Source organism: Nicotiana attenuata, unplaced genomic scaffold, assembly GCF_001879085.1.
Source record: "Nicotiana attenuata strain UT unplaced genomic scaffold, NIATTr2, whole genome shotgun sequence".
NCBI classification, from domain to species: Eukaryota; Viridiplantae; Streptophyta; class Magnoliopsida; order Solanales; family Solanaceae; genus Nicotiana; species Nicotiana attenuata.
The window spans coordinates 158,275-170,185 of record NW_017672767.1 but is presented as its reverse complement, the minus strand read 5'-3'; positions in this window follow the sequence as shown (position 1 = coordinate 170,185).

Here is an 11,911-nt window from a genome sequence, read left to right as displayed (position 1 = left end):
TCACTATCGCACTAACTTGGTGAGTCATCTTTATTGTTTCACAATCCATGGAACGCTTCTTTGTGACCAAATCCTTCATGAACTTTGCATAGCCCGACATTTGTTCAAGTGCCTCCACCAAAGGCACATTGATTGTAAGGCTTTTCATCATATCTATGAACTTCTTGAACTGATTGTCACTCTTTTGCTTTGCTAACTGCTGAGCATAAGGAGGAGGTGGTCTAGGCAAAGGTGCCTTGGCTTTTGTCACCACCAGCTCCGGCATGTCAATTATGTGCTCCCTAGATGGGTTCACGGCCTCTTGAGTTTCCACCTCGGCCTCATCAATATCTATCCTCACTTCCTTGTTCACATTTGTCTCAACCACATCTTCAACAATTAAAGGATCCGCATCTTCTTGGAACTCAACATCATCATTCACAACTCGATTTTCATTTGAGGCCGGCATATCACCGCCTCTACCGCTTCTCGTTGTGACTGCCATAACATGATTGTTACCCCCCTTCGGGTTCACTACCGTATCACTTGGTAGCGCACCCTTAAGCCGGGTATTCAAAGCTTGAGAAATTTGGCCTAGTTGCACTTCTAGGTTCCGGATAGATGTGTTATGCGAAGCCAACTGTGCATCAGAGTCTTGGTTCTTTTTCATCATCTGCTCGAACATCATCTCTATCCTCCCCATATCACTTCCGGAAGAACTAGACCCTTGCGACTAAAAGGGGGGTGGATTGTTTGGTTGTTGGAACATGGGGGGACTTTGAAAGCCTTTCCCCCTTCCACCATTATTCCACCCTCCTCGATTGTTATTGTTGTTGCTCCAATTATTATTGTTTCCGTTCCAATTGCCTTGATTGTTACCTTGGTTACCCCAATTGATGTTTTGATTGTTGTTGTTCCAATTGTTTCCGCCTTGTTGTTGGTTGTTGTTATTCCAATTACCGCCGCCTTGTTGATTGCCCCAATTGCTTTGGGGATGCCATTGTTGATTCCCTTGATTTCCTCTATTCCCTTGGAAGTTATTGACATATTGACATTCCTCACTTTGATCATCATAGGACTCATTCGAGTAACCACCACCATCATTGTTGTTGTCAAATTGCTCACATTACCTTGAAGTTGTTGCAGCCCTCTTTGCCTCCTTTTTTAGCATAGAAACACTTTCCATTGCATTGACTTGGCGCGGGTTTTGAACTTGTTGCAATTGCGCCTTCGCCAACTAATTCATAGTTGTTGTAAGCTCGACAATAGCTTGGCCATGATCATTCAATTCCTTGTGCAAATGGATGACCGTGGGGTCACCTTGGGGTACATTTGCTCGGCTTTGCCATGCCGAAGAAGTGTCGGCCATTTCATCAAGTACATCACATTCCTCTTGGTAAGAAAGTTTCATAAAGTTCCCTCCGGCTAATTGGTTCACAATGCACTGATTCGTGGTGTTGATGCCCCTATAAAAAGTTTGCTGGATCATCGCCTCGGTCATGTCGTTATTAGGGCACTCCTTCACCGTTGTTCTATATCTTTCCCATATCTCGTGCAAAGTTTCCGTTGGCATTTGCTTGAAATCTAGAATTTCATCCCGAAGAGCCGCCATATGACTTGGAGAAAAGAACTTGGCAATAAATTTGTCCGCCAATTCATTCCATGTGGTGATAGAATGATTGGGAAGCCTTTCTAACCAATCCAATGCTTTACCCCGAAGAGAGAATGGAAGAAGACTCAATCTCAATGCATCCTCGGAAACGTTTGTTTGCTTGCTCCCCCAACAAGTAACTACGAACCCCTTCAAGTGCTTGTAGGCATTTTGATCGGAGGCGCCCGTAAAATACACTCTTTGCTCGAGCAAGGTCAACATAACATTTGTGATTTGAAACTTCCCCGCCCGGATTCGGGGAGGAACAGTGGCACTTGCATATCCTTGATTTGGCAGCACCCGAGGGACCGCTCTTGGAGGTGGCGGAGGAGGGCCTGGAATGTTGTCATTTATATTGGCCCGACGGCCTCTTCTAGGTCCGGGAGGTACAAGAGGCACCTCCTCATCTCAAATATCCTCAACCTCCTCCCCCGCGAGCACATTTCCAAGAGGGTCATTTCCATTTAAAGCCATAGTACCTGAGTAATCGACACAAACAAAATTAGTAAACAAGAAGGAAAGAGAAGCAAAACACAAAACTAACCAAACAGATAGTCAACACCGTAAGCTCCCCGGCAACGGCGCCAAAAAGTGATCGCTGCCGACTCAACACTACACTAATGTAGGAAGAGCGGGTCGCAATAGCTTTTACCCGAATAGTGGTTCGGGATCGAATTTCCACAGGGAGCTAGTAATGGAGTTGTATTTTCTGTCTAGTCTAGAATTGTGGTTGTGCTTCTAATTACTTCAAACACCTTTGGTTTTTCTTTGATTTTTATATCTACTATTATGAAACTAATGATTAGAACTAAATTATGCCACGGGGATATTGCTAAGTTGTATTTAATATAGAGAAAGGCACTAGGGTTGTGGCATTCCCTAGGTGGCTAATTAACGAGTAGATGTTACTAAGGATAGATTGACATATTTGGGGCTTATGCTATAACCGTTGCACAATTGTATCCACTCTCACACCTCTCGGTAGAGAGAGTGATTTTGCCCAATTGACTTTCTCGAGACCATTTGGGTAGGCCAATTAGACCAAGCAACTAGGGTTCAAGTAGGGTGATTACTCTCTCGAGATTTAACCCGTTAATTGGGACTACCATTTCTCATGGGTCCATCCCAATTCCTTGTTGGGTCAATTTTGGGGTCATGGACTCTCTTTCTCAAGAAGAGTTAAACCCACAAAGCTAGAATCAGTGTTTGCAACCACCAATCCTTAATTAAAACCTAAAATCAACCCAAATAACAAACACCCAATATCAATCTAACCTTAGATGGCAACACCCATCAATTACCCACACTAGGGTTGAGCCACAACCCTAGCTAGTGAGTTTAGCTACTCATTCTAGATACAGAAATTAAAGAAATAGATGAAGAACTAAGCATATTAATTATTGCTAAGAAGAAACTTCAATAATAAAGAGCAAAAGTGCCAAAATGGCTACAATATTCGGTCACACAAGCTCAGCTGCGTCCAGAAAATAAAACTTGACCTAAAAATGGAAAAAGGTCCTATTTATACTGGGTTGGAAAAACTGGACAAAAATACCCCTGCGGGGTCAGCGCGGACCGTGCAAACATGACCGCGGCCGCACTGGCTCTTGAACTCCTGGTTTCTACTTCTCTAAAGTTGAGGACCGCGGACCACGTGAAAATGTAGCGCGGCTGCGGTGGAAGTTGGTGCGGCCGCACAAAAATGAACGCGGACCGCTTTACTTGGACGTGGCCAAATTTTCGCTCTCTGAATCTCTGCTACGCGGACCGCGTAAAAGAGTAGCGCGGCCACGGAGCCTGACCGCGGACCCCGTGGAAATAACTGCGGCCGCGTAGCATGCTCCCTTGAATCTGCCATCCTCTGAACCTCCTAGTGCGGCCGTGTTCACAGTTGTGCGGTCCGCACTAGGTCCTCTTTTCCTCAACTTACTTAGTCTTTGACACTTGAGCAGGTTTCACTCCTTTTTGAGCCGGTATTTGACATTCGTCGCTTTGTCGATCAAACCTGCAATCAAGTACAACTTGTGAGCATTTTAGGAATATTTTGTAGCAATTTATAACCAAAGCATAGGCAAGTAGAGGCATAAAACACGTTAAAATCCTAACTTATCAGTATTTCAGCCATGCAAGAGAGATAAATTGGCGATATTTCAGCCGTGCAGGATTTAAATAAAGTTGGCGATCTTTCAGCCATGCAGATAGAGGTAGAGCTTAACCTCGGAAGGCAGAATGGTAGCCTTATGCAATGCAGAGAAATGCAGGATGGAGACAGGGCTTTGTCTCGGAAGGCAGAAAAGTTGCCTTATGCAATGCGGAGAAAATGCAGATGGAGACAGTGCTTAGTCTCGGAAGGCAGAAAGGTAGCCTTATGCAATGCAGAAAAATGCAGATGGAGACAGTGCTTGGTCTCGGAAAGCAGAATGGTAGCCTTATGCAATGCAGAGAAAATGCAGATGGAGACAGTGCTTAGTCTCGGAAGGCAGAATGGTAGCCTTATGCAATGCAGAGAAAATGCAGATGGCAAGTAATGGTAAATTCTCTTAGCTGATAGCTGATAGCTGATAGCCGATTGCAATGTTGTGGCTGCTGGGGATGTTGTGTAAATAGATGATGACTTTGAGAGTTGTATTCCTGAAAAAGTGTGAGTGTGTAATCGTATCTTATGATTTTATGTCTTGGGTGCCTGCATTCAAAGAAAAATCGTGAGTTTTGTAAAAAGGGAAGGTTAGTCCGTCTCCCCGTGGACTTTTCTTGTCTCGCTTGGCGTGGTTCTTATTGTGGTAGCGTCGCTAAACAAAGTGATTTAGCTGTAGTCATGCATGATTTAGTAAAAACGTAACATAAATACATAGTTGAAAAAAATAATTCTCTTTAGATGAACCGACGACTGCGACGCGATTCAAGACGTTGCAACTTCTCTTGCTCCGGAATTTTGAGGGTCCTCCTCAAAATTCTGCCCCAGTTTACTGGGCTGGTGCTTCTGACGGCCGCGTGCGATGACTGGCTGAAAATCAACTTCGGAATTTTGAGGGTCCTCCTCAAAATTCTGCTCCAGTTTCCAATGGAGGGGGGAAATGAAAATTTTATTGAATTGTGACCGAACCCATAGGGCTGTCTACGTATCCCCTCTTAAATGAGAATCAAGTCAGGCGTAGTTCAAATTACATCATATAGGAAAGCATAAAGATTTCACATAGTAACGCTTAAATGTATCTGAATTAATTGGCTTTGGCCAGACTTCTCCATCCATTTCTGCAAGTATGAGGGCTCCTCCCATTAGAGCCCGATGAACCATGTACGGGCCTTGCCAGTTGGGAGAGAATTTTCCCTTGGCTTCGTCTTAATGTGGGAATATTTTCTTCAACACCAGTTGCCCCAGTGTAAACTGTCTTGGTTGACTCTTTTGTTGAAGGCTCTGGACATTATGTTCTGATAAAATTGACCATCGCAAACTGCATTCATTCTCTTCCCATCTATTAGAGCTAGTTGCTCCTAGCGGTTTTTTACCCATTCTGCGTCGTCAAGTTCTGCTTCTTGTATGATCCTCAAGGAGGGAATTTCTACCTCGGCAGGAATGACTGCCTCGGTACCATAAACCAGCATATAGGGAGTTGCCTCGGTTGATGTGCGAACTGTGGTACGGTATCCCAATAAGGCAAATGATAACTTCTCATGCCACTGCTTATGCTTTTCTATCATTTTCCTTAGTATCTTCTTGATGTTTTTGTTGGCTGCTTCTACGGCTCCGTTCATCTGAGGTTTGTAGGCTGTAGAATTCCTGTGCTTGATTTTGAATGTTTCACACATGGCTTTCATCAAGTCACTGTTGAGATTGGAACCATTATCAGTAATGACCAATTCTGGGATGCCGAATCGACAAACGATGCTGTCGCGGACAAAATCTGCCACAACTTTCTTGGTCACTGCCTTGTATGATGCCGCTTCAACCCATTTGGTGAAATAATCAATGGCCACTAGAATGAACCTGTGCCTGTTTGATGCGGTAGGCTCGATAGGTCCAATAACATCCATTCCCCAAGCGGCGAACGGCCATGGCGAGCTTGTTGCAGTAAGCTCATTTGGAGGCACCTTTATCATGTCTGCGTGTATCTGACAGCGATGGAACTTTCGACATACTGGATGCAGTCCGTTTCCATAGTCATCCAAAAATATCCTGCTTGGAGTATCTTCTTTGCTAAGACAAAACCATTCATATGTGGGCCGCAGGTCCCTGCATGAACTTCTTCTAATAACCTGGATGCTTCCTTTGCTTCGACACACCTCAGTAATCCCAAATCGGGAGTCCTCCTATACAGGATTCCTCCGCTGTGAAGAAANCTTAGTCTCGGAAGGCAGAATGGTAGCCTTATGCAATGCAGAGAAAATGCAGATGGAGACAGTGCTTAGTCTCGCAAGGCAGAATGGTAGCCTTATGCAATGCAGAGAAAATGCAGATGGAGACAGTGCTTAGTCTCAGAAGGCAGAATGGTAGCCTTATGCAATGCAGAGAAAATGCAGATGGAGACAGTGCTTAGTCTCGGAAGGCAGAATGGTAGCCTTATGCAATGCAGAGAAATACAAAAGGCGAATAGTAATGAGATCTCTTAGCTGATAGCTGATAGCTGATAGCTGATTGCAATATTGTGGCTGTTGGGGATGTCATGTAAATAGATGATGACTCTGAGAGTTGTATACCTGAAAAATTATGAGTGTGTAATCGTATCCGATGATTCTATGTCTTGGGTGCCTGCATCCAAAGAAAATTGTGAGTTTTGTAAATGGGGAAGTTTAGTCCGTCTTTCCATGGACTTCGCTTGTCCTGCTCGGCGTTGTTTTCATTGGGGCAGCGTCGCTAAACAAAGCGATTTTGATGTAGTCATGCATGATTTAGTAAAAACGTAATATAAATACATAGTTGAAAATAGTTCTCATTAGATGAACCTACGATTGCGATGCGGTTCAAAACATTGCAACCTTTCTCGCTCCGGAATTTTGAGGGTCCTCCTCAAAATTCTGCCCCAGTTTACTGGGCTGGTGATTCTGACGGCTACGTGCGATGACTGGCTGAAAATCAACTTTGGAATTTTCAGGGTCCTCCTCAAAATTCTCCCCCAGTTTCCAATGGCGGGGGAAATGAAATTTTTATTGAATTGTGACCGAACCTATAGGGCTGCCTACGTATCCCCTCTTAAATGGGAATCTAGTCAGGCGTAGTTCAAATTACATCATATAAGAAAGCATAAAGATTACACATAGTAACGCTTGACTGCATCTGAATTAATTGGCTTTGGCCAGACTTCTCCATCCATTTCTGCAAGTATGAGGGCTCCTCCTGTTAGAACCCGGTGAACCATGTACGGGCCGTGCCAATTAGGAGAGAACTTCCCCTTGGCTTCATCCTGATGCGTGAAAATTTTCTTCAATACCAACTGCCCTGGCGTGAATTGTCTCGGCTTGACTCTTTTGTTAAAGGCTCTAGACATCCTGTTCTGATACAATTGACCATGGTAAACTGCATTCATTCTCTTCCCATCTATTAGAGCTAGTTGCTCGTAGTGGCTTTTTACCCATTCTGCATCGTCAAGTTTTGCTTCCTGTATGATCCTCAAGGAGGGAATCTCCACCTCGGCAGGAGTGACTGCCTCTGTACCATAAACCAACATATATGGAGTTGCTCTGGTTGATGTGCGAACTGTGGTATGGTACCCCAATAGAGCAAACGATAGCTTTTCGTGCCACTGCTTATGTTTCTCTATCATCTTCCTTAGTATCTTATTAATGTTCTTATTGGCTGCTTCTACAGCTCTATTCATCTGAGGTCTGTAGGCTGTAGAATTCTTGTGTTTAATCTTGAATGTTTCACATATTGCTTTCATCAGGTCACTGTTGAGATTGGAACTATTATCAGTAATGATTGACTCTGGGATGCCGAACCGGCAAACGATGCGGTCGCGGACAAAGTCTGCCACAACTTTCTTGGTCACTGCCTTATATGATGCTGCTTCAACCCATTTGGTGAAACAATCAATTGCAACTAGAATGAACCTATGCCCGTTTGATGCGGCAGGCTCGATAGGTCCGATAACATCCATTCCCCAAGAGGCGAACAGCCATGGCGAGCTTGTTGCAGTAAGCTCGTTTGGAGGCACTTTTATCATATCTGCATGTATCTGACAGCGATGGCATTTTCGGACATACTAGATGCAGTCCGTTTCCATAGTTATCCAAAAATATCCTGCCCGGAGTATCTTTTTTGCTAAGACAAAACCATTCATATGTGGACCACAGGTCCCTGCATGAACCTCTTCTAACAACCAGGATCCTTCCTTTGCTTCGACACACCTTAGTAATCCCAAATCGGGAGTCCTCCTATACAGGATTCCTCCGCTGTCAAAGAAGTGATTGGATAACCTTCGCAGTGTGCGCTTTTGAGTAGCGTTTGCAAGTTCTGGATATTCTCCTGCTACCAAATATTCCTTGATATCGTGAAACCAGGGTTTTCCATCTGCTTCTTCCTCGACATGAGCACAGTAAGCTAACTGATCATGAATTTTTACCGGATAGGATCAATGAAGTTCTTATCTGGATGTTGAATCATAGATGATATGGTAGCAAATGCGTCGGCAAACTCATTCTGGACTCTGGGAACATGCTGGAATTCTGTCTTTGTAAACCTCTTCCTCAACACCTGTACATGATGCAGATAAGGGAGTATCTTGGAGTTCTTGGTTGCCCATTCTTCTCGGACCTGATGTATGAGCAAATCTGAATCCCCGATCACTAGTAACTCCTGAATGTTCATATCAATGGCCAGCTTGAGCCCTAAGATGTAGGCTTCGTATTCGGCCATGTTGTTGGTGCACAGGAACCTGAGCTTGGCAAACACCGGATAATGCTGACCTGTTTCTGATAGTAGAACTGCTCCTATGCCAACTCCTTTGAAGTTTGTTGCTCCGTCAAAAAACATTCTCGAGCCATCATAGGATTCTGCGATATCTTCTCCTATGAAAGATACCTCTTCGTCAGGAAAATACATCTTTAGAGGCCCTTATTCTCCGTCCACAGGATTTTCGGCAAGATGATCTGCCAGTGCTTGTCCTTTAATTGCCTTCTGAGTCATGTAAACAATGTCGAATTCACTCAGCTGGATTTGCCACTTTGCTAGCTTGCCCATGGGCATGGGCTTCTAGAAGATATACTTCAGCGGATCCATTCTCGATATGAGATAAGTGGTATAGACACAGAAATAATGCCTCAACTTTTGAGCTACCCAAGTCAGAGCACAACAGGTGCGCTCTAATAGAGAATGCCGGGCCTCGTACGGGGTGAACTTCTTGCTAAGATAGTAGATGGCTTGCTCTTTTCTCCCTGTTTCATCATGTTGTCTCAAAACACAACCGAATGCCCCATCCAATACTCCAAGGTAGAGAAATAGTAGTCTACTCGGTTCGGGCGGAACCAGAACTGGCAGCGTTGACAGGTATTCCTTGATTCTGTCAAACGCTTTCTGACAATCATCAGTCCATGTGGTGGCGGCGTCCTTCTTCAACATCTTAAAGATTGGCTCACAAATGACAGTGGACTGAGCTATGAACCGGCTGATGTAGTTGAGTCTCCCCAAGAAACTCGTAACGTCTTTCTTGTTCTTTGGCGGTGGCAATTCTTGAATGGCCTTAACCTTTGACGGATCCAGTTCTATTACTCGTCGACTTACGATGAACCCAAGCAGTTTTCCGGCAGGAACCCCGAATGCACATTTGGCGGGATTCAGTTTCAGATTGTACTTTCTCAATCTGTTGAAGAACTTCCTCAGATCTTCCATGTGGTCAGTGGCTTTCTTGGATTTGATGATGACGTCATCTACATACACCTCGATCTCTTTGTGTATCATGTCATGGAAAATAGTAGTCGTGGCCCTCATGTAGGTGGCCCCAGCATTCTTTAATCCAAAAGGCATCATCTTGTAACAATACATCCCCCACGGCGTAATGAAAGTCATTTTCTCCGCGTCTTCTTCGTCCATCCATATCTGTTGATACCCAGCAAAACAATCAACAAATGACTGCAGCTCGTGCTTGGCGCAGTTGTCAATCAGAATGTATATGTTCGGCAAGGGGAAGTCGTCTTTCGGACTGGCCCACTTGAGGTCCCGGTAGTCGACACAGACTCATACCTTCCCGTCCTTCTTCGACACTGGCACAATGTTGGCTAACCATGTTGGATACTCCACTACCCTGAGGACCTTGGCTTTGACTTGTTTGGTAACTTCTTCCTTGATTTTCAAACTCATGTCAGGTTTGAACTTCCTGAGCTTCTGCTTTACCGGCGGACATGTCGGATCTGTTGGCAGTTTGTGAGCTACAATAGATTTACTGAGACCGATCATATCATCATACGACCAGGCGAATATGTCCTCATATTCCCTTAGGAATTCCGTGTACTCTTCTTTTTCTGACGGTGACAGGTGAACACTGATGCGCGTTTCCTTGACATTCTCTGTATCCCCCAAGTTGATAACCTCAGTTTCGTCCAAGTTAGACTTAGGCCTATTCTCAAAGTCCTTAACCTCTTTAACGACCTCTTCTGGTATATCATCCTCTTCTGAGTCTATATCCGTTTGTTGCGTTGTCTCGTCACAAGTCACAATCGTCGGTTCATCAAGATAAGTAATAGTAATGTTGTGTAAATAAAGTAAACGATAGAGAAAAATAATAAGAGCGAGATTTATAAGAAACTGAAATGCTTTGATAAATTCCATAATTGTTTGGAACATTGGAGCTCTTTTCGAAATTTAAAGAAAATACAGAAAGAAAATCAACTAGCGAAAAAGTAAAAGATAATGTATGGTGCTTTGTTCAGCCTTGCTACCCCGAAGCTTTCCAGGCCCTGGTGGTTCTGATGGACCAATTATTGAGGCACGCTCCTCGGCTCACAGCTTGTATGGAAGGGCCTTCCTCCCTTTCCTCCTCGAAAATGACATAACAGTCCATATTGTCGTCTTCCAAGAACAGATTCTTCATTGCCGCCAACGCTTCCTCTTCTTATGACCCATATATGATGTCTGCTGGCTGGAAAGTCTGCTCCAGGCGAGGTATCAGATGCTCCAATGGGTAGTAAGGACCGCGCCATGGTGGCGACCATTCACTAAACTCTTTCCAGGTGTACTCATATCCCAAACCAAAAGTGGTACCATGTTTCTTCAGCTTGATGGGTTTGGCGATTCCCTAGAGGTTTTTGCCGAGCCCCTTGCCAGGTTCGTATCCACACCAATCCAATATGCTTTCAATCTTGTTATCCCACCTTTATCTTTGTCTATGGCGTTGACTCGCCCAATATGATGGTAGGTTTCCCCGCCTATCTTCCTTCTTCTTCCGATCGCTGGGATGGTCTGGCGACTGTATATGGGATTGCTACCGTCGCCATGAATAATCACCTCTTGGTGATTCCACTCGAACTTCGCTGCCTGGTGCAGGGTTGATGCTACAGCTCCAGCGGTGTAAATCCAAGGTCGTCCCAACAGCAAGTTGTAAGATGCTGGGATGTCTATCACCTGAAAATCAACGTCGAACCACGTCGGTCTCATTTGCAGACACAAACTGATTTCCCCAATAGTGGACCTTTGGGAACCATCAAAAGCTTTGACGTTGATGGCCCCATCCTTGATCTCCTACAGGCTCTTTCCCAATGTTCTGAGAGTCACCAATGCACAAATATTGAGGCTGGACCCTTCGTCAATCAGAATCCTGGTGATGAAATAATCTTCACATTGCACAGTGATGTGCAACGCTTTGTTGTGGCTTAGCCCTTCTGGTGGCAGCTCATCTTCGTGGAAAGTGATTTTGTGACTCTCCAATACCTGCCCTACCATGTTTGCCATTTCTCTTCCAGTTATGTTGTTGGGCATATATGCCTCGCTCAACACTTTCAATAAGGCGTTCTTATGTGCGTCAGAACTTTGTAGCAGAGCTAAGATGGAAATCTGGGCTGGCGTCTTGTTCAACTGATCGATGACTGAGTACTCCTTTGCTTGTATCTTCCTCCAGAGGTCCTCAGGCCCAGTTTCAATGACGGTCGTCCAGAGGCTTGCTTACTGGACTCAGCTAGATGTTCTGGAGTATAAACCCTGCCGGTTCTGGTCATACCCTGTGCTGCAATTGCTTCTCCAGATTTGGTTTTCCCTTTCCTTCTCGCCTCGGCGGTGTAATCCCAAGGGACGGCCTTCGTATGGAATGGTGCTATGGCTGACATTGCTACAGGAATGGGTACCCTTGTTTTGGGAGG